This window comes from Gambusia affinis, linkage group LG19 (genome assembly GCF_019740435.1).
Source record: "Gambusia affinis linkage group LG19, SWU_Gaff_1.0, whole genome shotgun sequence".
NCBI classification, from domain to species: Eukaryota; Metazoa; Chordata; class Actinopteri; order Cyprinodontiformes; family Poeciliidae; genus Gambusia; species Gambusia affinis.
In genome coordinates, this window is record NC_057886.1 from 22665579 (window position 1) to 22693532 (window position 27954).

The following is a 27954-nucleotide window of genomic DNA, read 5'->3' on the forward strand; positions in this document are numbered from 1 at the left end:
CAAAACGCCACAAAAACACACTTGTAGATCAGAAAGTTCACACAACTTCACTGCCTCCTGGAGACTTGGCAGGCACCGGTCAGCATGCACATGGTCAGCATGCACCGGTCAGCATGCACATGGTCAGCATGCACAGTTCAGCATGCACATGGTCAGCATGCACATGGTCAGCATGCACATGGTCAGCATGCACCGGTCAGCATGCACCGGTCAGCATGCACAGGTCAGCATGCACATGGTCAGCATGCACAGGTCAGCATGCACAGGTCAGCATGCACATGGTCAGCATGCACAGGTCAGCATGCACAGGTCAGCATGCACATGGTCAGCATGCACAGGTCAGCATGCACATGGTCAGCATGCACATGGTCTCTAGTGCCAATTGGGATTTTAGTTTTGCTGTTGGTTAAACACAATTTATTTTTGAAACATCACATAAACAGGGTTTAGTAAAGAGAAAGCCAATTACTATTTTTGTAGTTTTCAGACAGTGCTAAATTACAGGAATGTTTCACTTTTAATTTTTTTTTTATTAGTGAGTCTGGACCGCGTTGAATTATTTCCTGTTCAAAAATCAAAACTGGACTGGAGAAATTCAGACAAAAGATTTTTTAAAACACAATTTGAGATTTCTAAGTTTTCTTATTCTGTTCAGGGACAATTTTCAATTCTTCTGTTTTGTAATTTGTGCAAATATCGGTTGGAACAAAAACTTGAACAGTAATATTTACAATCAAGTTTAAAAAATTTGAGTTTTATTGAAGAATTCAGTTATTTCAGTCTTATGTCGCTATATAGATTAATTAGTGCAAATATCTTAGTTCACTTGAAATAAGAGAAAACTAACTGAAAAGCAGCTTTTCAGAAAAGTTTGTTTTAGGTCAAAAAGTTAAAACAAGCTCTTATATTAAGATATAAGTGGGTTATTTTGAGTGTACTGTGATATTTCCACTAGAAAGTAGACCAAAAATATTTAGTTTTTGCAGTGAACTGTGCCTCAGACATGCCTCAGAGTTTTCTGTTTTGCCACCTTTACTAGGTGCCTTGTCAGTACAAGGAGTTTTCATTCTTTCAGATCTTCATTTTGGCCCCCATCTTAAAGCAACATACCTCACTCATGACATAAGTCTGTGTTGGTCTGATGCAAGGACCCTGCAGCTCTTCTGAATCCTGCGTGCTGAAGTTTCTCTCATCAGGTGTGCGTAGAAAAGCATACGTTCCTGATTAAAATGTTAAGGCGCTCTTTAATGATGCCGCAATCCGAACGTTTGATTAGAGGGCTGTAAAATTGCTCATTTCTGTAACCGACACCATTAAACAGACAGAAGAAACAGGTTGTCCCTGAGCACTGCGGAGTGGACCGAGAATGATCGAGGGGCTGCAGATCCCTAATGATGGTCCCCTGCAGAGGGGACAGTTGTCTCCGCTATGAGCCCTACTTCCTTGACGGCCCCTGGGATTCCTTTGTCCTGTTGTAAACTATTCTGAAGGAAGGACATTTAATTGCCCAGCACACACTAATGAGTTTGCAAACTAATTAAAGGGGGTATATTACGCCCTGTGGAGACCCACATCACTAAGAAAGCCAGGGACATCTTTAATGAGGAGCCTTGATAACCCTTCAAAGGAGGGATGTGTAGTGTCTGTAATGATGCCCAGGGTAAAGCCAGGCTCAGCCTCAGAAAGTGTGTGTGGTGCTGTGTGTGTCCCTCACCTCGGGTGTGTGGAGACTTGCAAGCAGATGCCAAGTGTTTTCAGTCCATCGCCCACAGCTACCTACCTACATGTCCTAATCAAAGAGTTTCACTCTCCTTCCAATGGGTTCAAAGAGACCGGCTCCACCTCTTCTCTCAGTGGGTGGCGCGCAAAGATTTCTGCCTTGTTTCACTTTTCCTGCGTTACTCTATTATTCGCTGCAGCATAATCAGGATTATTACGGAATCAGAGGAGACGTGGAATCAAAGATGCAGCTGCGGAAATGACGAAGGCGAAGGTGTGCGATGCACAGATGGACCGCACACGCCATCAGGATCGATGAAGGTCATGATTGGGCCTGGTTTTGGAGTGCATTAAGTCACCTGAGGTGCTTTTATGTTTGGACGCAAACAAAACTGGTGTTGCTCTCCGTCATGTAAGCTGCAGCTCCTGCACCAGCAGTCCACCCTGCAGTAAACAAATGTATTCCTGTGTTTGTGTGCGCGGTCACACTATTTTCCTTCCAGACAGTGACGGCTGTTATTTTGCCCGTGGCTCCTGTCAAAACTAACATGGCTTAATTGACTGTGAGCGAATGAGCTCCTGGATTGATCCTGTCAGGCTCCTCAGGAAGTGATGCTGCTCCATCTGTGAGGCGCAACTCCAGCGACAGCAGCAATCTGTTGCTTGGGAATGAGCCAAGGATTGGGCGGAGGGTGGAGAGGCTGGGGGGGAGGGAGGAAAGAAAAAAAGTCAAAATTACAGAAAGTACCTCAGGCGCTGTGTATTTTCTGATCAGCTGTCAGTGATGACACACTCTGATGAACATGCACACGGAAATAAAGCGGCAAAAAAATAAAACGTCAGGCAGACGGATCCACATATACACAATGTAATTTTTGCATCATGGTTAGCAATGTCACATTTAAGGGATTGGGGGGGGGGTTGTGTTTCTCCCTGAAGGTATGGCATGAAATCAGAATGGTCTTGTCTGGCTTGTTAGACATTTGATGTCTGGCGAGGTTGTCCTCAGGGTATATCCAAAACACAACCTGTCATCCTTCCCCTCTCTGCTGTCATCGGTCCGAAAATTGGTGGCATATTCTGTCATCTTTGGTTCTTACCTGCAGCTCGGCTCAGCCAGGCCCAGTCTTGACCCCCCCCCCCCCACGCCCCACCAGCCCTTCACCTCTCTTTCTCTACACTCTCCTTTCATCTCTCACAGTCTGTCTTTTCGCCGGGAGATACTGTACTTCCTCGGCTCGAGTGCGAGACGCAGCAGCGCCTTCTGGCACGATTAAATATTTAGATGGCTGTCTGTGTGGATGGTGGCTCGGAGAGGCGCAGGAATAATCTGGGAGACAGCTGCTGCAGCACATCTGGGTGTCACTGATATCCGGGGAAGGTGTGCGGCGGGCGTTGCTATGGAGGAAGGAGACTTAAGAGACACAGCTGTCAATCAGCTGGGTGTCATCGGCGCCAAGGCGTCATAGTGTCCCTCTGTGGCGGGACGACTGACGGCTGACAGACTGAGACTGCCATTGATGTCTGAGCCGCATGCACTCTTTTTGGCACCAGAATACTTCCAGCAGCAGCAGTCAAAAATACAGCAGCTCGGCTTCTCTAAAATAACCAATCAGGTTTATTCCTAAAGCTCAGTTCAAAGTTCTTTACATAATGAAAGCATAAAAACATAAACCAGTTATATACTCAATAATTGTGAAAATCAGCAACAGACATTGAATTTATGAAGTGCTATTTGTAAAATCATCAATACACATCAAATAAGTTGATCAATGTTGCAGTTGTTATAAGTCAAAACCAAGTCTAAACAGGTGGTACTCAGAGTTTCAACTGTTTTTCAGTTTTCTGGAAGTTTGTTCCAGATTTGTGGTGCATAGAAGCTGAATGCTGCTTCTCCATGTTTGGTTCTGGGGATGCAGAGCAGAACCAGAACCAGAAGACCTGATAGGTCTGGAAGGTTCATACAACAAGTTCTGACATTTAAGACGTTCAGAGATTTAGAAACTAACAACAGTATTTTAAAGGCTATTCTCTCAGTGGAAGGACTGGGGTGTTGTGCTTTATCTTCCTGGTTTTAGCCAGAACAACGTTTGATTTTTGCTTTTGAGGCAAATACACTGTTTCAGTAATTAATGCGACTAAAGATAAACACATTGTTTGAGTTTCTCTAGATCTTGTTGGGACATTAATCCTTTAATCCTGGATATGATCTTCAGGTGATAAGAGACTGACTTTTTAACTGTCTTTATGTGATTGTGAAGGTTCATGTCTGAGTCCGTCACTACTCTCAGGTTACTCTCAGGTTTCCTGAGTATGTTTTGACATGATAGATAAAGTAAATAAAATAAAAATCATAAAACATTACATAATAAAGAGGGAAAGTACCTCAGTACTTAATTACATTACAGATAATAATGAAAACAGCAATTTTACTAATGAAGAAAAAACTGATAATAAAGTAATAACATTAGCAATAATGAATTGACACTGATGGCGCTCCGTAGTAATCCCGGTCCAAAACCCAAACTTCTCAAAGTCTAAAGCTGCTAAATACTGACGTTTGGTTAGGGCTGGATAGATAATAACAATACGATAGAAATCTGATCAATATTAATAGATAATACATCTGATTCAATAATCAGTATATAGAATATTCACTGAATTGCGATCCACAGAACAGCATTCTGGGAGATGTAGGCAGAGGAAACGCTTTAGCTGCTCAACCCCTCACAGCTAGCTAAGATCAGTGGCATCAACTGATTCAATCTTTGGTTACCTAGCAACAATCTGTAGAGTTACCTAGCAACAATCTGTAGAGTTACCTAGCAACAATCTGTTGAGTAACTGGCGGAGCAGCAGTTTGAGGTTTTTCCATTCTGCCTTATAACTGCTTAAAAATAAAGTTTGTCTGTATTTAAGATATTTAACATAAAAAGCTAATCAATAGTTATTGATATCGACTGATATGAAATGCTAAGATTATGATACATTTTTCAGCTTGAGGTGTACTTTAGTTTTGCACACCGCTCTCCGTTTTACTTCACGACTGTTTAATAAACAACCATTTTGCTAGTTTAAGTAATATTAGACCTTGTTGAAACTTGTGCACTTTCATATCTCCTCTGTCTGTATTTCAGGGTTTTTTTTTAAATCTCAGACTCGTGTTTAGGTTAGCTAGAAACAGGGGTGGCTGTAGGTGCACCATGTCAGAAGATTTGAGGAAGATTGAGTGTGAATAGCTGCTCCTCCCCCTCCTTGTCCCCCACCACCACCACTCTCCATCCGCCAGCAGCCTCAACTTGGAGCTGCACAGCGGCGCTACGAGGCCGGCTGGCCTGAAAATCACTTTGTGTTCCTCTCCCAGGCACATGCGATATGGATGCGTCTCCGCTCGGCTCAGGCCCTCCCGACACCGTGATTAATGGCACTCGCTTCTCTCCCCATCTCATTCTGTTACTGTCAGAGTTAAGTGGGCCGAAGACAATAATAAACAGTCAGTCTTCTGTGAACCCCCTAACACGATCATTCCACCCCACCCGCTTCCCCCTTCCCAATGAGAAAAAGAGGAAGAGAGATGGAGTGGGAGATGGAGGAAGTGTGCACGTGTGTCTTTTTTTGCGTGTGTGTGCTGCACTAAACAGACAAATGCAGAGTTAAAGACACAGAAACGGGACTCGGTAATGGAAGTGGGAGCTGGGAGATGCATCAGTAAATCAGATTGTACCTCATAAGTACGTGATGTTGAGGAGGGGGCCCACTTGGTTTAAACCCTGCAGGACAGCAGCAGTAGATGTGCAGCAAATGTCTACAAATTGTCTGTTTGTTCCTGGAGCTTTTAGACGTATGCGATGTTTAACATTTTCCCAAATGATATTGGTGATTCTAACAAATGACTGGTCAAAAAAATTGAGCAGGTGACATTTGAACTTTTTTGTGGGTGAAACATATAAACATTCCAGTTTATACCACAAAAGTCCTAAAATAGAGGAATTAGTTGCCTAAAAAATAAAAGAATCTGTTTGAGATTACCTTTGCAGTTTCAGCAACCAGGACTCAAACATGTCTGAGCCTGTCGCAGTACACAGCAAATCAATTGATGGCATGATAAATTAAAATGAGCTCCATAATTTCTCTTCTGACAAACATTTTTTGAAGTGCAATTTTGTTTACAAAAACTTTCTATTCCATTTCATTTATGGTTTTGGTTGTATGAAATATTTATTTCAGTTTAATTTATTGATAATTTTCTTATTTTGGGCGTTTCAAATATCTACGAGAGCCTATCAATCGAATATTATAACCGAACTAAGATTATAACTCATAGGCCAAAAAAAATTGCCCTTAAAAGACGTGTCGTCGGGGCGTTCTGTGGTGGCGTAGGGGATGGCACGACCCACATGTGGAGGCCTTGAGTCCTCAATGCGGCCGTCGTGGGTTCGATTCCTGGACCCGGCAACATTTGCCGCATGTCTTCCCTCCTTTCCTCCCCCCTTTCCTGTCAGTCTACTTTCATATAAGGGACACTAAAGCCCACAAAAGACCCCGTGGTGGGGAAAAAAAAGATATAAATCCGCCCAACCTTACAACTCAACTGCTTTACACATTTCATGTATATCAAGGAGCCAAATTTTCCTTTTCATAAATGCATTTAGTACACAGTATGTAAATATTTTCACAGAAATGTGTGCTTTTTATTTCCACCACGACTTCAGTCGTCCTGCAGCTCACATGACAGTGAGTAAAGACTCGATCTGTGCTGTGAATATTTAACAAGTCAAGCGAGTGTCTTATGGATTGTAATATTGTATGTGTATTAATGGGAAAGCCAATGGAGAGCACTCACCATGATGATCCAGTCAGCATCAATACAGTTTAACATGCCGATGGTGCATCAGATCCGCTGGGGGAAGAGGAACTATTAAAAACATGGAAACTGTCACTCTGAATATTGTAAATTAATTTAAATCTAATGTTTTAGTTTTGTGTATATTAGAGTTGGAAAATGACCACTCAAACTGGTAACAAAGGATGCATCTGCAAGTAAAGGAATACTTTTAGGATCAGCATGTGAAAAGCTTGATTTAATCTGTTAATTTGTTTAAACAACTAATAAATAGATAAAAGGTGCTTAATAGGAGCTCTGCAGAAACACAAAATCTTACTGAGTATGTTTGTCTAGTTTCTTGTGCAAATATTGCAAATTTGGCATTTTGTATTAATGTAGTGTGCATGCCAAAAATTAATTAGCATTTTGTATTGAAGATGAAAAGCCTTTGCCTGTAAATATGTTCACCTTCAGCTGGCTTGATTTGTAAAAAAAAAAAAAAAAACTCACTGCAAGAATAATAAATCTTACAAAGTATTTTTGGTCTAGTTTCTCCTGCCGATTCCTTGGTGCACTTGAAATGAAACAAAACTTACAGATAACTTTTCAGCAAGTAAAATGAGCTTCTTTAAAAGCTGTAAAAGCTCGACTGCTGTGGTGGCGTAGAGATTAGCATGACCCATGTTTGGAGGCCTTGAGTCCTCGCTGCAGCCGCCGCGGGTTCGATTCCCGCGTGTCTCCCCCCTTTCCTGTCAGCCTACTTTCAAATAAGAGACACTAGAGCCCACAAAAGATCCCCTTTAGGGGAGAAAATAATAATAATAAATAAATAGTTAATATTGATAGAAAAAAATTATGTTCTTCTGGCAAATTTTTTTCCCTTTTTTGCATTTTGCTCACAAGTAGGAAAATATGCCAGTAGAACCAGTCAAGGAATCAAGCTCATAGACAAAAATACAGGGTAAGATTTTGTGTTTTCTCTTTTTCTTTTACAGAATTTAGCTAAAACTGACACTTGGATTTTGAGTAAAACATATTAGCAGACCGGCTTTTCATCTTGCATGCAAATTGTTTCTGTGGTTTGGTATTTTCTTAAACCAAACTACCTTTTTTCTGAGAATGAATACGTTGGTTAACAATCAACTACTAAATTAGTTGACGATTATCTCAATGATTTCATCAAAAAGATTAATCCCATTCATCTTTTCAGTCCTAAAATTATCTGACATTTTTTTAATATTCTTGATCTGTTTTTCTCACAGTAGAGTAAGATGGTACAAAAAAAAACCTTTCAGAGTTTTTTTGATGGAAAAACCCTGAAAAGAAGAAAAAAAACATCCCAGTCTGGAAAGCTGACTGACTGAGAGGAAAGTGAAAAATTGAGATGGCTGCAGGCAGAAGAAACGAGTGAAGGAAGACACTTTGAATCCCAGACCTGTTGTTTTAGTCACTTGTGAGCAGCCCTGCCTCTTCCTCCCAAGGCCTGTCACTTCACTCTGCCATATCCTCTTCAGTCAAGCACTCCCTTCCACTCTCTGTGTCTCTGCACCGCGCTGACCAAACCGCCTCACGAGCAGCACACAGCTCACACGGCGGCGGCTCTGTTCAATTCTCCAAGGGCTTCTGTACACAAGCAGGAATGAAAGATCCAAGTTTGAGTTCCAGTCGCTGACCTCGGTTTCCTCCAAGGCCTCCATCGAGGCTGAGACCCTTCACCACTGCTGCCATTACATCCTCGTCTCCGTCTCCTTTCCTCTCTTATTACCGGGGATGACCCGCCTCGCAGCCCTGCAGGCGCAGTGACCGAGAAATCCTGTAGCCGCCGCCGCCGCCGTCCCTCGCCATCCTCACCGCTGCAAGATTGTCTCTGTGTCTACCGGAGTGGCCTCGGAGAAATGAAGTGCCGTGATCTCATCACGCCAGACCCCATTGTTTTCACTCTCATGCACACTGTGTAATAGCCATGGAGATAAGGGAAAGATTTGGGCCTTTCACGGGAGGAAATATGAAAAGCCTGGCTGTGAGAAAGTGAAATTACTGTTTTGATGGCTTTTGATGGCAGGGGGCATAATTGCTGGATGGAAGGAAAGATGGAGGGTGAAATCCATATCAGAGATTAGTATTTCTAATATGGGAGACGATTGGTTGGAGGCCTGCAGAAGGTTATGTGCACAGTGGGAAGTTCTAATGAAGCTGCCATGTATGTAAAACAGCAGTTAGACTAAAATAGCTCATTGTTCTTCCCTCCATCGCAACCTTTGCCCCCCTCTCCGGATCGAATCTACAGTCTCGATGGCAGCGCTGATTGTGATATTGTTCAATGCTCATCGCCATAGAAACAGTGATGAATTTAGCATTGTTAGCTCATAAAATATCTCGCTTTCATCAGTGCACACAGACAACACAGGTCTGCAGGATTACAGCTTGTAGTAATGACAGGAGCAAAGCATAAATAGTATAAATACTCCATGGGATTATAATTAGCCTTACTCCGCGCATTTAGACACGCTCAAGTGGAACTAAAACCTTATTGACTTCTGGAGACAATTTTGTATTAATTGGATGCCCCTTCTTTCTCACAGTCTTCTCTCGGTTTGTTTGGGAGCTGCTGACAAATGTGCTGCGGCGGAATAACGGGGAGTGGAGCGGATTAGCATTAGCCACAGCGGCGCCTCGAACGTAAGAAATGCCACCTTCATCTCTGAGGGAAGGGGGGGGCAGAAGGAAGGAAAGAAGTCCACACACCTTTGAAGTAGCGGAGCTACTGAGAAGTGCAGAAATAAAGGGGATTGGTGAGATAAAACGCATGCTGCTGGGGCTTTACGCCACAGAACTGGGATGGACGGTCCTTCCTGGTGATGCTGGGTCACAATGTGACACACATCCTTCAGATTACGCATTCAGACTATGTCCTCTCTCTCTTTGTCTCCCTTTTTTTCCCCTACCCTGTCCGTGTACCGACCACAAATTCCTCCCTTATTTTCCACCCAGAAGTGGGGGGAAAGTTGTAAAGCTAATTAAGGAGTGTGGATGCAGCAGTTGGACAGATGTGCTGCGAGATGGGTGCTATTGAGTAGCGGGGATAATGGTGTGCAGACCTGGTGGGCAGCGGGGTTGTGTTGGAGGGAGCTCCTACCTGGGCGTGCATGTTAATCAGCGCGCCTGTCTGTTGAGAGCGGGGGAATTAAAGGGGAAGGGAAGCGTGTCGCCAGCCTGGAGTGAGGAGACGAGGCAGGCAAGCTGATTAAGAGCACAAATTTGCCAGTTTGGTCAGACGGGGAGATACGTGTACGGAGGAGAAAAAAGGGCGAGGAAAGTGTGTATTGATTAACGGAGCCGGTGGTGGAATTCAAGAGAGAGGGAAGAAAACAAGGGTGAAATCTGCCCAACGTTGTCAAACAAATGATTTCACAGCACCTGAAGGCATCACAACACTTCAATGGCGTGAAAACGACCGTCCAATATCTACAGTGGAGTCAGAATAGACACTTAGAGATGTTTAAGTCCTGATTATTTTAAGCCCAGAGCAGAGATTGCTGCCCTTCAAGGGCTTTATTCATACCAGAAAAGTTATAAAGGGTCAGAAAAAATATCTGTGAAACAATTTAGCAGCACAGTATTTCAATCAGGTTGAGTTCTGGTTGGTTTCACCTTGATTCCTTCCTCCTTCGCTCTGCGTTGGGTTGGTTCTGTTTGGGCCAAGATTCACCTGTTGGACACATCACTTCACATTTGACTCATCATCAATCAATCTTTATTAAAGACACAAATGGATCATTAGACAAATAATTCTCTAGAAGATGTTGGTAGTTCTGACTTCAAAACAGCAAACTAAAGTCATCATCCCTCCTCCACCGTGCTTTATAGTTGATGTGAGGTGTTTTTTTCCCCCCAGCAGGGGCTCTTTTGTGGGCTCTAGTGTCCCTTATATGACAGTAGGCTGACAGGAAAGGGGGAGGGAGAGAGGGGAAGACATGCGGCAAACGTCGGCCGGGTCCGGGAATCGAACCCGCAACCACCGCATTGAGGACTGAAGGCCTCCAAATGTGGGTCGCGCTGTCCCCTACGCCACCACAGCACGCCTGTGAGGCTTTTACATTAAGATCAAACACCAGACTTGGTCTTGTGTTAAAAAGAGGAGTCTGATTTATTTTGCGTCCTCCGAACTTTCCGTGAATTTGGTGGGGGAGACAATTAGTGTCTGTTTGAAGTTTTGCAATAAGTCATCTTTTTTGTGCAGTGACTCACCTTAAGTAACATGAAAATGGCTTTTCAATCCTTCCTAGATTGATGGACAGCAAATATTGCTTTTTTAAGATCAGTGCTGATAATCCTTTTCAAAGGTGGAAGGATAACAAATTGATTTTCTGCTTTTAAAGAGTTTCTTTTTTTTACACTAATATAGTGTGTTTGATAAACTAAACTAGCTTCCACATGATGTATTTCAAATGGGAAAGGAAAGTTTGGGCTGTTCTTTACTTAATTTCCCAATTTTGGGTGTTTTCACACCTTTAAGATTGGTTTGAACAGAGGGATCAACAGTGATGGTGAAAAGTGAGTGGCGGATGTACATCAAGTCAGACGATGTTTTCACACCTGATTTGATCAGGGACCAAAATATGTTTACATTTTTAAGCTGCTGCAGTTCTCTTTCACGCTGCACTGCATCAAACGATCCAAACTCCTTGAAAAACGTGTTCCTCTCTTCTCCTGCGCCAAAAACCACAAATAAAGGAAACGACAAATAAACCTCTGAAATGTCAACAAAAATGGAGTGACGTCACATTTTAGTGGTTATAAAATTTCTCTTTAGTTTTTGGTAAAAGACAATGAGTCATTTCTCTAGTGCTTCTGTTTTGGTTGTATTTACCTGTCATGCCCTGCGTTGTGATGCGCCTCCTGATTTTGGATAGAGCCACAGCCTGCTTGGCTCTATGTGCAGGGTATGTGGATTAGCACATAACCTCCCTCAGTATTAAAGGTCAAAAGGTCAAAAGGTTGATTATAGACCCACATCACTGCCACATGTTCTAATGTCATTTTATTGGAGTCTTTCACAGCAAGTTGCCTCCTATAGAAAACAGTGGTTTTCTTTCTTCTTTCTTGCTCATACATGTGAAAGTTTTTAATTAGAATCATCTCCTTTTTCTCAGCCGCGCTGCCTGATCTAATTTCTCTAATTGTTGTTGTTTACACTGTAAAGGTTTACGGATATTTATCGACGCTCCCCTTCTCCTGATCTCGCCGTCTGCCGTCGATAATGACTGGGGAAATTATTTGCAACACTTAAGACATTATCAGTGTGCTCAAGTATTCTTCCTTTTAATATGATAATGCGGCAGATATAATCAGCTGGTAATTGTGAAACACTCGAGTACGACGCATTTTGTGGCACTCTGTCCTGAATGAGGAAATCAGTGAGTCTGCAGCAGAGATCTGCAGCTCGACGCGTGCATGGAGGGGGAAACCGCGGAGCGAACGCTCGTCAAGCATCCCAACGTCGCACAAATCTGAATTACACGCCGGCTTCTATAGGAATGTGTGGGCTGGCATCAAACTCAAGCACAATACCCTGCATGTTCTCCTCTTGACATGTCGCTAAAAACAACCAAAAATCACAATGTTTCAGAACGTGTGATGCAAAATAACACAATGGAATCAAAGAATGCAACAACATAAGCACATAAACAAACGATAAACAAACAAACAAAACAAAAGAGGGAAGAAAACATTGAGGAAATCAGGAAATGTATTTCCTTGTCCCAGTCTTCCTCCATTTCATACGAGTAAAGAAGCCAGTTTGTTTAAACCATAATTTATGCATTTCTGAAAACTTTGTATTGCACTTTATTCCTCCTTAGTTTCCATCTCTTACCCTTTTCTCAGAAGTTATTACAATAAATGATAATATTTTTGGTTTCATACAATTTTCAAGTAGTATATAATGAATGTTAACAGCATAATAACCCTCGTACTCCGTCTTTAAAATAAATAAATTTTAATTTAGAAGGAACATTTAAAACTGGAACTAGAAGATGTTTTAAATATCTAAAATAAATAAAGCAAAAAATAAAACAAATACTGACAGATCACACCAAGGTGACGGTAAATTACCTGCTGGTAAAATATTGCTAATTAATGTTAAGTGCAGCTTTTTACAGTAGACTATGAAGAAAATGTAGAACATGACTTTAAGTCATTTGTTTTTCTACTGGACAGGAGCAAACCAATATTTAAACCAAAACTGCAGACGGCCCAAAAAGGATCAACGCCTCCCTAAACCGATTACATGTCTGTTTATCTTTAGTTTCATCCCAAAGTATGTAGTGTCATGTCTCCAAAATGCTAAAACCTCGTTTTATTTTAATTGCTCATTATTTTCTGGAAATTTTGTATTCCGTCCGGTTTTCATTAACTGGCTTTTTGCTAATTGACTTTGGTTAAGTACGACCGATTAATGACCTCTGGCAAACCAAAATCAGCCAAAGTGACCCACTGCTGGTGAGGCTCGGTGCATCCTCAGAACAAACCGTCTGGATATTAGGAGGAAACGTCCATGCATCATTTTCCACCCAAACTGCAAAGATTTAAAACCCCACAGGGTTAAAAATGACCAGCACCTTTTTTAAAAAAAATATATTCTGTTATTTTTCTCTACCAAGGGATGTTTCATGCCTAAATTTGATCCCAGTTTGTGTTTTAGTAACTGTAAAGCATTTAGTTGATGTTTGGTTTGAGCAGTTTTGGGATTATTATAAGATTAAACATCCAGGTGAAACAATCAAGTTAAAAATGGAAGAAAGTTGGGATGAAAAGGCGGCTCACAGAAACAAAGGAAAATTTAAATTCATAAGGAAATCGTTTCTTTTTTATTTATGGTGTGTAGTTAATTATCTGTTTCTAGTTTTAGTTTAAAGATGATTTTTTTTGTTCTGTTTTGAAATGCAAGTTTTATTTGAAATGTCCTTCACTGATATGACGAGTTTATTTTTAAGTTCCTGCTTTTGTTCATTTTGCTTTTCATTCAGTTTTTCTATAAAATCATGTGTTTTGTGTTTCATAATTTGGTTATGAAACGCAAAATAATAAATGATTTACTTTGTTTTTCCATACGTTTGCCTTCTCTGATTTGTTTTTTGACTGTAATTTGAATATTTTTATTTGAATATTGAATTTTTCAGATTAGTTTTCCCATTTTTGTTACAGTTTAGTTTTTTATGGTTCCTGTTGCAGTTTAGATTTGTTTTTTATGCTTTTTTGTACTTTTTGTGTGTGATTCTTGTTTTTCTTGGTTGCTCGGTTAAACATCTTATCTCTCATGTCTGAGGAAATGTTTCTGTTTTGAAAGTCGGTGCCTTTTTGCATTTATTGTAGCTTTTTTTGTCCAATCTTGTCTTTTGCACCTCGGGGCCGTCACACACTCAATCCTTATTCCTAAAAATCCCCCCGTTGATTAGCATTGATCCTCCTTCAGACTCGGTTTATACCTGCCTTCTATTTATGTCCCGGCATCATAAATGAAATTTTTTTGTTATTGTGTCTTAACCGGAGTGATGAAAGGAGCGTTCTCCGCTCGTTCTCCGGGGATGCAGGGCTTCTCTGCGGAACAGGATGGGATCCTGACTTTGTTTTTCTCCTTCGGCTGTTATTTCCCCGAAGAGAAGAGCCAAGTGAAGGGAGCTATGAGTGATCGACTCTGCCTTTATTCTCCAAGTTTTCGGGGGGATTTGAAGTTATTGAAAGTGTAGGGAAGGGTGACAGCTCGGAGATGTCTGTGTGATGCCTATCAGGCATGCGCCGGCCACTCGGCTGCTGTGTTTGTGAGGCCGGCAGACGGAGGGCACGGGCCCCACGCTCTCAAATACATGTTATTCTTTCGGCCAATCATCTCTCCTCACACATGACATCTCTGCCAGATTGATTTCATTCAGCTGTAGAGGGCGGCAAGATCAAACAAATGTTGTTTGGAATAGCAGCCTTAGTGCAAGGAGGAGGAGAGGGATGGGGGTCAGAGGTGGGAGGTTGCTCGCTTGAAAGATGAAGTGAGGGATGGAAATGGAGAGAAAGGGAATCAGTCATCCAGTCAGCAGCACTCTGCCATGTGGTGACATGGTATACTGGTGGAAAGTGTTGCTCTCCTTCGTTTTTTGTGGCGACTGTTTTAGGGCGGGGGCGAAGGCTATTCCTTCACGATGCCTCTGAGTACCCATGCAAGGAATAATGGATGTGTAATACGGAACGACAGCTTGCAGAGGCCTATCATTAATGTTGTAATTCACTTTTAGTGTTTTTCCTATTGCACTGCAACAGGAGGCACAGATGCCACCTGAATCTGCTGCTCCAAGCAGCCAGAGCGCACCCGGTTTCCACCAGCTGTCTTGGATCGCACCCTGCCAGCCCCCCCTGTGTGGCCAAATGTGGGCACGGTCATTTCTCTCAGCGGATGTGGTCCTGCTTTGCATTTTGAATACATGTCATGGACTCTTGGAATTAAAGATTTCTTAAAGCTTGATGCTTTCCACCGCGGTTGAATATTTTGGGTTAGGGTTTAAGGATAATTAATCATTGCTGTACTCTTTGTGCACATTCCCTTCCAAATCCAACTGAACAATTTCACTGAACCAAAAAATCAGAAGATCCCAGGAGGGAAAGAAAACCCACATAGAAGTATTTTCTCTGCCAGTAGTGGGCAGACTACCTACAGTGCTTATCTCCACCTCAACAAACCGTAATCCTCTTCAGCACTCGGTAATAATATATAAGCTGTGTTGTTTGTAGGCATTTTGTTTATGCCTGGTTTTTATATTTATTTATTTATTTTTTTTCATCCGCTGGTGTTTTGCTGCACAGATTGCAGAGGTTTTCATACATTTATTCTGCAGATTTAACAGCCAGCTGCTTGTTACCTTCAGGCTTTGAGGGTAAAAGGGTGGCAGACCCCCACCTGCAGCGTATGAAAGCAGTGCACCACTGAGTGTGGACTGCATCAGGTATAAAAAAATCAAAACTTGATCATTCAAACTGTCTGCTGCAAACCACTGAGTCTCCAGGCTCAGTGGATTCAGACTAGGGCTGAAACGATTCCTCGAGTGATTCGAGTACCTCGATTATTAACATTCCTCGAGGAAAATTTATCTGCCTCGAAGCTTCGTTAAGTTATATTTTATTATATTATATTGTTCCGGCCGGGTTATTACTTGCGTTGCCCAGCGCTCTCACTTCCCCCTGAGTTGTTGACGAAAGCCAAGTGTTAGCAGCATAACGTCCAATTTTCAAGTTTGACCTGGGAGGATTTTATTGATTGATGGTAATGTCTGGATTTTTGTAATTTTTCAGGGATCAATAAACATCCTTAAAATGACGGGAGCGATGCTTGGAGTACGGCAGCTTTTCTCCTCCCGTAGCTGGTGGTTCAGAGCGAACGGCTGGATTATTTATACATGTGAGCGGAGAGAGTGGACACTGCTAGCGGTTGTGCTTTGGACATGAATAAACTTCATATCATCCCGGTCATCACTAATGGGTGGCGAAGCGCATCGTGACGTTACATACCTGGTGGATGTTTGTGTGTGACCGACGAAGGTGCCAAATCCCGTCGCTGTTATTGCTGAACACAAAAGCTATAAATGTCTGGGCAAGATGAGAGTTCATCTATTAAATCGACTGAAGATGAATACATAAACGGAAAGTTGAAGTAGAGACATTCTTACAAGCGTATTTGTGAGCCTGCCTCCTTATTATTAAATGTAATATAATTTCAGAGTTTTGAACAATTTTTCTTGAGGTTAACTTAGAAAGTGGGCCATTATTGTTTCATGTTAATAAAGAAAAGTTATTGTTAGGGAAGCTGAAATGTGAAAAATTGGACTGATGATATGCAATAGTAACACTGCTGTTATGTTAGATTGTTTTATTTTTTTATCCGATTACTCAATTAATTGTAATAATAATCGAAAGATTACTCGATTACTAAAATATTTGTTTACAACAGCCTTATTCAGACATGTTTTTTGTCATTAACAGGGATTTGGATTGTAGTCTCAGTCATTTTTGACAGAAATGAACATCTAAGTATTTGCGAGTTGTTACAGGGTAGAATTATAGCCCAGCTCCATGTTTCTGTTATATTAAAGTTGTTTTTCTGAAGGTGTTGTCACACGTCGTACTCCAATAAACTCTGCTTCAGCTTATATGATTCCATTTCATACTGCATTGTGCCAAATGAATCAAATCCTTTGAGCTATCTGTTCCCCTCCTCACCTGTGGGGGCGCTGCAACAAGGATCACAGAAGGAAACAACATGAAAACCTCTGAAGAAGACACTGATCACAACTTCCTTCTTCACAAAATATACATACATGTTTATTAGTGATTGTAGGATTTCTTTTTAGTCTTCGGAGAAGTTCTTTGTTTTGGTTGTGTTACCCAGAATGCCCTGCGCTGTAGTCTACTGTAGTCTACTTCCTGCTGAATGGTATTCGGTCCACTTGACATTCAAACTGCACCAGAATAAACTTCAGCTGAACCCAGATCTTTGTTTGTGGGCAGACCAGAGTTCACCAGAGTTTGATAATGTATTCACATCTCACTAAATGCACTTCAGCAGACGCTAATATACTGTCTTCCTTATTTTGGCTTTGGGAGACATAGCCAATCAGCACCTAGGAAAATGAATGGTGCTCCCGGATTGGCTGGTTTGTAAACACTAGCCAACAGTCTGTCAGGTAGCCATATGTCCAGATATTTCACCTTTCAGAGCTGAATGTTATTTTGTATAATTTAGATGAAAAAAATCCATCAATAGCTGAGTTTTTTGTGGATAATTTAGAGTTGCATTACTCAAAAAAATCTGCAAATAGGTGAATCTGTGATTATTGAAGCTCAACATTTTTACACTTCAAAGTCTGGTTGGTTCAGTGTGGTTGGGGACTTGGTGTGATTAGGTTTGCCACATTGCGTTGGAACAACTTTGCTTTCTGAAGACAGTTTATCAAATGAACCAAACCAAATATGACATCTGGTTCTTTTTGTTCCAGATTACCTGAACCTCTTTATCTCCCAAACTGACATTTCTGCCAACTATTTGCTGTATTTCTTATATTATTAGTGGAGTTCTTTTCCCCCACTGTCTCTATTTTCCTGCAAATTAGCTTGAAAATTTGTTCTTGTGAGTCTTTAAGTAAGAGACCTTAACTTATTCCTCTCACGTGACCAAGAGCCACAGACTGTTTTGTTTGTTTACCCACAATGCCTTGTGTTGTAGTCCATTTCCTGCCAGACTGGTGTGGAGAAATCCTAACAAAACCTCCCATTTGGTCCGGTTTTCTGCCACCGCTGCCTCTGGATGGAATCACATTTAAAGAAAAATAAAACTTTGATGCTGCTGCACTTTAACCGCTCACACAAAAATGTCGCTGCTTTAGGATGTCATCAAGTTCTGACCTAAATTTTTGATTCTGGAAATAATCTAAAATATGAAGGTCACATGTCCCTGGGGACCCAGATGCATCATGCTGCATTTGGATTTATCTCATCAGATTAAAATATCATAGAAGTGTCCATTTATTTTATAAGCTTGTTTTCTTTAATTCTTTCTAACAACATATTGTCAGATTTTTTTCTTTTATCAAATATATTATAACGTTCCATTATAACACATTTTCTCATGTTATAATGGAACGAGTCATTTTCACTAATATTAAAGAATTTTTGACCTAAAACCAGCTCGTTACTTAGTTTTGTCTTATTTACACTATAAACTGGACATAAATACTTGGTCAGATTTTGTGTTTTTGCAGTGTTCTTCCTGACCTCCAACACTGATCCATTCTAACTATAATCATTTGTCAGCAAAAACAAACTTAATTAGGTGTAATAGATCCTTATTTTCTCTAATTCTTGTTATATTTTATGTAATTCTGTTTTACTTTAAATTCTTTCAGCCATCCGTCAAATATTTGGTCCTGCTACTTCAAAGTGCAGCTTTTCTTTGTTCATGCAAAATGCAGAACAATGAGTAATGATATGGATTTCATGGACACTCCGGCTTTAATTGAAACAGGTGTGATTAGCATATTGTTTGTGTTTCGTGCTGCACCGTAGGCCTGTTTGTGTTAGAAGGGGACCTTTATGGAAATGAGCGCTTTGAAAAACAAAAAAAAATCAACACAAATGTAACCTATTTCTTTAAAAGGGGCACAAATTTACTGTGAAGATCATCCTGGCAAAACCACAGAGGGAAATGTCAGAACGGGGGAGAGGGAGGGAAAAAAAAGGTTCAAAGAGAAAATAGCTGACTGACTCGGTAAGTGAAGCTAAGCTCAAAATGAAAAATGTTCATTATATGCCCGTCAAGGTGAAAGGAAGCCATCTCCTCACCGCTGCAGTTAAAATGTCGACCTCTCCGTCTCCGAGGGCGAAAAGAGGAGAAATGTAAAAAGAGGAGGATTTTCTCCTGCGCGTGTGTGTGTGTGTGTGTGTGTGTGTGTGTGTGTGTGAGCCTGATCCCAGCTTCATTCCAGACAAGGGCAGCAATGTTAATGGTGCTGCTCAGTAAAATGACCCTTACATCTATTTCTTCATACATTCTGCGGTGCTTGTGGAGTTGTCATCCTCTCCTCCTGTCGGCTCCGTTTGTGTGCCGTTGTTGTGTTTGTGTGCGACCTCTACATCGAGTCCGCCGCCCTCCCAGACCTTAACTTGTCACTTTCCATGTACCTGATCATGTTCAGGCTGTAAAATATAACTCATGATGCTTTTTTCAGCTGTGAGATTTAAAGCTGCAGTGTGTGACTTTTATAAAAATGTTTTTTTACATATATTTGATAAAGCTGTCAGCAAGTCGTGACAATATGAGGCCGATAATCTGTGAATAGATCAATCTCCTCCATCTCCTTCCTGAGGTATTATTGCTGCCTGAAGAAATGGAACCAAAAACAACCAGCCAGAGCCAGGCGGAGGGTCTCAGTGCTGCCAATCAAGCTCATGAACATGCTGCTGAATGTTCTGTTGGTGGAGAAACAACTCACCTTTACCGTTGTTTATCTGCTGCCTTCGGTGGCTGTGCTAACTAGCATTAGCATTCACAACAGGCTTTGCTGATGGGGAGAAGCTGTATCATATCAGAGGGCAAGTAGGAGAGGGAGCCTGTTGCAATAAACAAGAAATCAATTAATCGCGTAATAAATCAAAACAAGCTCAATAATTTCCATTTGAATGATTTATCACTTTTGTCTTTCTACCAAAAACTGAATGATTAAAGTCCTCAGTCTGCTTCTTGGTCTCAACTTGCCATTTTTTTAAGGACAATTTTGTTCAGGGACTTGGTAATTAATTTTATTAGTTTTTCCTTTTGCTTTATTTTGATATTTAAGCATCTTCCAGTTTCAGTGTTAAATGTTCATCAGGTTTTAAAGTTTATTGATATTTGAGAATATGTTCTTGCTTTATTTTCCCATTAAAATTGTCTCAAAGCAACATTATTGTTTATTGCAATAACTTAATTGGATATTGTGACAGCACCAGGTCCCTCCCCCTGGCTCTGATTGGTTGTTTCTAGCACAGTGAGAAGGCAGAGCTCTATTTTATTATCTCTTGCTATACTGTCTTGACATAAAGACAGTTACAAAAAATACATAAATAACTTTGGAAACATTTCCATACTGCAGCTTTAATGCTTGACCTTTTTTGATCTCTGCTTCGTCATTAACGTCTATTTATTTAATCTCCTGTTATATGGATCACTTCGGCTACGCACCGCGGCCGTCTTCCTGCTAACGTTTCTCAGGCAGCATAAAGCAGCATGTAACAGCCAACCACAGAAATTAGAAACGACCTTGGCTGCCTGACTGGAGAAGTCTCACAGTTTGGATTTGTTGGCTTCTGTACCGGAGCCAAGGCCCGTTACAACTTTCATAAGGATTCGATGCCAGCGTGGCAAATCTCAGCTATCTGTTATGGATTACCAGCTGACCTTCCACCTCACCATCTTCTCTCCTGGAGCAGAGTTGGCTCGGAAAGATCTCTTTAAATATGTGAGCAGCCGCATTAAAGCTTTGCTGAACTCGGAGCAGGTATTCAGTCTGCAAAGTTTTCCAGATCGAATATTTTTCTCCTCGATGCATTATTTAGTCAGTTTCTTCACCAACCTCGAACTGAGCAGCCGGATCCATCGCACGCTGTTGGATCCTGGGGATTTGTTGTTGTCCAAAAACTGTAAAACACATATTGTGGTTTATTTTAACTCTGTCCTTCTGGAAAACTCACTGCAGAACCAAGAGGGGATTATTTCACAGCTGTGGATATTCCCTCTCCTACAGCATGGATCCAAAAACAGTCCTTGGATATATTAAGAAATAATTAAAAAGATGAAACTATGAATTTGTCAGCAGTTTTTAAAGATTTACAGCTTGGGGTTTGGGCCTGAGGAGGAAAAGCAGAAGGGAAGTTGGAGCTTTTTTACTCATTATTTACCAAATGAAAAGTTTTTGCACTGCCTGTACATTATAAAGCGACACAAATGCATTTAAATCTAGAAAATCTCATACTTTTTGAGGAATTATTGACATTTACAGAGAGGCATTCAATGTGTAGCACTGAAACAAAAACAGGGAAACAATAAAAAATGGTGCATTGAGTCGTTCAGATCACTGGTGAATGATTTCATCTCTCCAGCTACTACAGCTTGGTCTTTGCTGTGACTTTTGTCTTATCGTACACAAACTTGTTTGATTCCAGAAACCTTTCAGCCAGAAAAGCCCTGAAGGCAGAAATCTCCCAACAGTCACTCTTTGCAAATATCTTGTCTTGATGACAGCGTGCCGTGTTTAGAAACAGGAGATGCTCGTACGTGGAAGAACTACCTGATTGAAACTCAGTCAATAGTCTCTTCATTGGGAATTACATAAAAACATCTTTTTATTTTGTTTGTTTTTCAGGAAACTAAAACTTTTCAAATATGAACTGCCACAATAAATAAAAAACTTCAATGTCCTAATCTGTTGTTTTTCATAGAAGTTCAGGAAGGTGAAACTGATGGTTTGAGGTTGAAGTCAAGAAGTTTTGAGTTCAGTTTATCATTATCATCAAATTAAAAATAAAGAATTATCCTTTTATTGATTACGTAGAGCGCCTTGTAATCGTATTTACACTCCATGAACTTTTGAAAGTTCTGTCACATTGCAACCTAAAATGTCAGGAGGAGAGATGATCGACAAGTTCATTGTTAGCCTGAAAGGAAGGAAGCAGAATGTTGTCGAAAGCAATAAGAAGTCCTGTTTGAAGTTTATCGCCAATTGTGTAGAAGACACTGCAAACACAGCAGACAACAAATGAGTGGCGACACTAACAAATATTTAGACAACACGGCAAACAAGTAGAAGACTCTCGCAGGATGTAGGAGATGCTAGTAGACATGTTCTTGAGCAGGGACGCCACGGTTATTGAAGATGATGGTCGGAGGTTTGATGCAGATCCATCCTGGAGGAGAAAATCTGTCTGTCAGTAAAAGTGTGAAGCTTGTAGAGATGAAAACTTGAATATAAATATATGTTTCACCTAAAATAAAAAATAAATCTCCATTGTCAAGAGAATCTTTTATAGTTTTATACATATAGCTGGTTACATTATTATTTTAATTGGTGCAGTTTTACTCGGATTGAAATTTTTGTCCCTTTCTAATCTTTGGGCGGGAAACAATCCCTCCTGAGTGATTAGAAAAGTCTCTTATTTTATGTTATTGGTTTAATATTTTATCCTGTTTTCCTCACAGCGACCCTGCTCACCCGGGACTCGGACCTCTGCAGTGGCAACTGATTCCCAACTCCTAGAGCCTCCCAACAGGTAGGACCCAAACTCTCCTGTTGTGGGTGGTTTATGCACAGTAGAACAAAACATTTTACCCGCAACAAAATGTCACCAAGCACATTGCTGCAGACATAATTGGCAAGCTGTGAAGAAAGTGTAAAACAAAAGGAGGGGAAAAATGTGCACAGTTGGTATTTTCATTCTTGCACTAAACATGAGGCAGAAGAAGTTCCTTTGCACACAGGGAACCATACAAAGCATAAAATCCAAGTAATCTTCCTCAGTACACCGCCTCTGTCATTTCTCATTATTAAGCTCATCTTTTAATTAAAAGATGTCTCAGCAGGGTTCTGAATGCTATATTGACTTAAGTTACAAACCAATGGACAAGAAGCCGTCATTTTTCTTCTTTTGCCATTTGGTGCAATGAGCCACTGTTTCCACGTCCGTCTGCAGAGCGCCGGAACGGTTTCTGTGTTCAGACGGCTAAAAGACGTCGGCACAGGCTCATTGGAATGATAATCTAGTATGTGTCTGCACTTATGGAGAATATCTTGAAGCATGTCAGAGTTGCATCAAAGCCGCTGTTGTAATTTTCTTTTCAAGGGCAACTTGAAAGAGAAGTCGGCAAGAAAGTAGCATTAGTTCCTTGTTTTCTCCTACGAGGCAGCTGCTTCAAAAGTAACCTCGTGCTTTCTGAAGGGAGAGTGGGATGATTCAGCAGGAAGCTAACCGCCCATCTGACGGATTCGCATTTAAACATAAACAGAAATATGGCCGCTCCAGGGAGCACTGTGGAGGAATGGAAATCAGCCCCAAATTTCACAGCCGCAAATCAAACGGGCCTTTTATTTAACTCTTCCTCTGCGTTTCCCCTTTCTTTGTGGCTCCCTGTAGCATTGTGCACACATAACAGCACCTACTGATTGGCCTTATTTGAAGTACGCACCCTAACAAAAAGAAGAAAAAAAAAGACGTAGGGGAGATTTTTCCCTGTGTCACAAAGGGATTGAATGTGTTTCTCCAGAAGAGGAGGGCCTGAGAGGATTATATGGCTCAGTGGGCGCTGTATTGTGTGGGGAGTGGATACTGCAGGTACCCACCGAATCCCGGCCAAGAGACCAGAGCGGTGTTGCTAGGGATAATGCTGCCTCCCAGCAATTAAACTCTGGTGGTTTTGGAGTACTTTAAGAGGGAGCTTGTTAAATTATCTCATCTCTCCTTCCTATTTTTTCTTCTCTGCCTTTCTTTTAACCACATTTCTGAACATTTTTTACTGCTCCACTCTATCAAAACCTGAAAAAACCTGAAGTTCACTGCCTTTTACATCTCCTTTAAATCAGAAGTCAGACGAAAGCAAATTAAAACTTAAACAGAGAACACATTTATAAACTTACTTTAGATGTAAAGGAATGCTAAAAATGCCAAAAACCACCAGATGAGGGCAGGTTTGAATTAATTCCTGGAAGATTTAAAGTAAAATAAGAAAGTGAAAACTCCTCTTGATGTCCTTGTGTTGGAATCTAGACTATTTAAAGAAGAACTTTAATGAAATATGAAGGTTCCTTAATGCTGTTTGATTCAATATTTTCTTGTATTTGTTGTCAAATTAGCCTTTAAATGAATTCAGACGTTTCTTGGATGTTTTTCTAAATCTTTGTGTGAAACATTTTATACATTTGTCTGGTAAAGTTGTTTTATATTAAAACAGCAGCAGAATCCAGTTTGATTCAGCTTTTATTTGGATTTCTGGTTCTGCTGCTTTTTGGCTCATTAAATCCAGGGAAACAAATGCTTTATAGTTCCTATAAAAGCCAATATAAGTTGTTTTAATTTTGAAATGTTCAGTATTATTTTTGTTTTCTAACATTACTTGTTCTGCAGAAGACATTAAAGAAGGTATCTTATTGGACAATGTTTATAAATTTTATAAATCTGGCTGAAAAACGTTACTGTGAACATGTTTACACACAATACAAAACACTGGACAAAGTGAGTAAATCAGCAGGAAAGTTGTTCAATAAGCTTGTATTTAAATATTATCTGTGAATCTTGGTGTTGATGTTTACTCAAATTAGGAAAATAAAATATAAACAAACTCAAACAAACAAGGTACATAATCTTATTTTGTTAAGTAAAAAAATCTGTCTGCATGCTTCCTGTGAATCTAATTAAAAAACAAACACAGACACTGTAATACTGTTCCTGGTCCAGTAGATGGCAACAACATCAACATTAGTGGCATGAAATTGAAAAGAACATTAAGAATAAGTAGTTTAGCGCAAAAATATCCCTCAAAACATGTGAAGTTTGTTTCCTTTAGCATCATATAATCTGTCTTCAGCTGTGATGCTTTTCTGCTTTGAGGTTTAACAGGCAAAGAAAGTTCTGACAAAGCAAAAAATTACTGAAATCCCCTTAAATTCAAGCTCTGAAAGCTGTTGTGAACCTGTGTGAAGTAGTTTGGAGCTAAAATGTTCCATAATTTGGTGGGGGAAAAAACTTATTCCACAGGAATTAAGATGTTTATAAAACCTATAAACATCCTTTTCTTAACGTTTGACCAAAATATGTTGAAGTATTATGGATTTTATCACCTTAGACACTTGAGCTGCTCTCATAGTAGTGCATCTACCTAGTTATTGATTGTTTTGCATTGTTTTATGTGAAAATAACTTTACTTCAGTCAAACAACTTTTTGATCGAACTTCAGTTCTTGTTGAAGTTCATGGTTACCTTGATACTCTGATTCCTTGGTGCAGATGCCAGATAAACTTCTTCTCCTTCTTCTTCCCTTTTGCCTTTCACTTTAACCTCCATAAAACTCCCGTTTTGGTTTTGGTTTTATGTGAAAGGCAGCGCTCGGTAACTTTGACCACCGTCCTCGTCCTCGGGCAAACAAACAGCCCATTTCAAAGGTGAAAGTCCACGGCTTTCCTCATGGAAAAAAAATGTGCTCATTTATTTCCGAATGTGACACTGTGCTTCCTAACACCCTTGGGACTCATGTGTCCGTAGTTCCAGGTCGCTTCCCGATGCTGCTGCAGTGCTGCGTTAACCTCCTTTCTTTACCCCCCAAATCCCCAACATGCACACAAAGCAACTGCCCCAAAGCTTCGTTGTCCAGGACAAATTGGTCGCAAGCGGCTCATTTACTCGGAGCCGTCATGAATGGACTGTGCTGTGACTGTGTAAACAAGTGCAAAGACTCCCAAGGGCATTCCTGCATAAATAATGACTCCAAAATATGTTTGCCATTTGTACCACTCACTGGTTGCAGACATGGGTCAGGTAGTCTCCTCTGCAGGGAGTCTTCAGTAAACAACAGCCGCAGCGTCCATTAGCGAGGCTGTGGGAAGTTTGCCTGGTCACTCTGGGGCTGCAGGATATTCCTCCTCTGCTAAAGGCCCAACTGCAAGGCTTTCTGCTTTGGTCCGAGTCAAAGTGGGAGTTACCAAGATTATTATAACTGTATCTAACCAAATAACAAAAACTGAAATTGAGAAAACATTTTCGGTAAACAGTAATTAATGAAAACTCTAACTGGAAACATATAATGTGTTTATGAAACTAACTAAAGCAAAAAAATCCTTTATTTTTGTGTTTGAATTGTTTTATTAGCCTTTCAGATTGATGTGAAATTTATTTTTTTCTCCAACACGAGTAGTTTACGTCGGCTGTCAGCAAATTACGGTACTCCATAATCCTGCTGGCGACAGCAAATGTTAGGAGAAAACTCAAGAGTTAGTTTGTTTTTCAACAATAATTGAATAAATGTTTTCTTCTATAGAATATTCATCACCTAGTTAATGTATACATCATCACAATACTTTTTGAATTCTGCGCCTAAAAGTGAACAAAAGAATGAAAAAAATTAAAACCATTACTATAACTAAAAAACATCTAACTAAAAACAAGTAGCAGACAGATTCTAAACTAACTGAAAAACAAAAAAATCCCAGTAAAACTCAAAACTGTTCTAACCCTGGAAGTTTTGTGGAGCACTGCAGTCTGAGCACATTTATTTTTCCCCGTTAGAAATGTGATGAGCTGTGTTTTGTCGTTCTGGCAGGACAGAGACTTTGGTGGCAGACGAGGAGTCAAAACACGGCACGTCTCGTGTTATTTGTGCTGAGCTCTGGTCTGTCTCCTGTCTTTAATGCACAAAGCAGAAGCTGAGTCCGCGTGTCATCCACCGATTTTAAGTCATCTCTGGAGGCAAACTGAAGTTTTTATTTTCCAAGTGTATCGTAAACGGCGTTAGTCGTCGGTTTCTGACATTCTCCCTCGGCCAAACAAAGCACACTAAAGGATCCGGCTCTCAGTTTGATTAAATTGCTCCCAACATTCCCAGTTTGAATGCCCTGAGCTGACGGACGCTTTCGGATAGATTTAGTTTTCCTCTTTTCATTCATGAAGCTTTTCAGGTTCAACCTTGAAGGAGGCTGGAGATTCCTTCTGAAAGGCTAAGAATGAAAGCAGGAGGTTGTTTTTCTCCGTGTAAGTCATGCACTGTGCAGAGGAGGAAGGTGCGGATGATGTTTCTACAGAAATGGGTCACTTTTCAATTTTTATTTTTTTCCCACTTGGCAAATAAACATGTTAAGTGAAAATAGGTTTGGTTTCTTTTTACCTGCACAGAGAGTGCTCATTAAACAGAGTGATTAAATGGATTAAATCCTCTGATCCCCATTAACAGTGGGGTAAGGAGGAAAAACATGCCGTTACCTAAATCAAAAGGGTTTATCCTCTGTCTGAGGGGCATTTAGTGCTTGTCAAACTCGGCTTGCTGAGCTTAGCAAAGATTGTCAGAATTGCCTGAACTTTCATCAAGCTAAGCTTTGCTGTGAAATGAATGCAACCGTAAGGGGTGTTAACATGCCAACATTTAATATGTACATTTATTATTTAATCTTTTCTGAACAAGAACCATTTTTTGCATCCCGGCACACCTTATCCCCGTTTAGCTCGGATCTGTCTGTGCTTTCAGCAGCTGTGGACACAAGATAGGTGAGCAAAATTTAAATCTCAGACCTCCTGCAGAAACGTAAACATATGCAGGAATATTAATATGTTTCTTTGCTGATTTTATTGACCATGAATGATTCACTTTTTGTTGATTTTCTCCCATTTTAATCAGAAAATCAAACATTTCTATCAGGGATTTATATGAATAGACTATAGAGTTTAGCTTCGTTGGCAGTGCTAAGATGGTTTTTACTTTGTTTATTAAAGCATTTAACTTATAATTTGAGTTTGAAGTCCTAATTTAGACACTTAGAAGCATTTTTAGAGGAGATTTCAAATATTTCCAGGTTTTTACTATTTGTGGGCGGCCTTGGTCCCCAATTTGTATTCAGTAAAAGTATCTCCATAACTGTACCCTCTCTGTAAACTACTTCCTGTTTTAGTTTTGGATTACTGTGTAGGAAGGCTGTTAAATTTGTTTGTTTAGCAAATTTTAACAACAAAGACATAACACAGTAACCAACTATGAAACAAGCAATAAACATTATATTTTGTCATCATTCTATCGATCGATGTCCCAGTTGTTATAAATCAAAGTCAACTCTAACCTGGTGGGCCTTCTACCACCTGAAGGACAT

General features: G+C 40.5%; 1 protein-coding gene across 4 annotated transcripts in view; it reads left to right on the forward strand.

Moving 5' to 3' along the window:
• rbfox3a (RNA binding fox-1 homolog 3a) overlaps nucleotides 1-27954 on the forward strand; it is a 536592-nt gene that overhangs the window by 115340 nt on the left and 393298 nt on the right. For all 4 annotated transcript variants that reach the window (XM_044101258.1, XM_044101255.1, XM_044101254.1 and 1 more), the window contains one exon: nucleotides 22314-22384. The gene's annotated coding sequence lies outside the window, so the exon portion shown is untranslated. The remainder of the gene's footprint in view (nucleotides 1-22313; nucleotides 22385-27954) is intronic.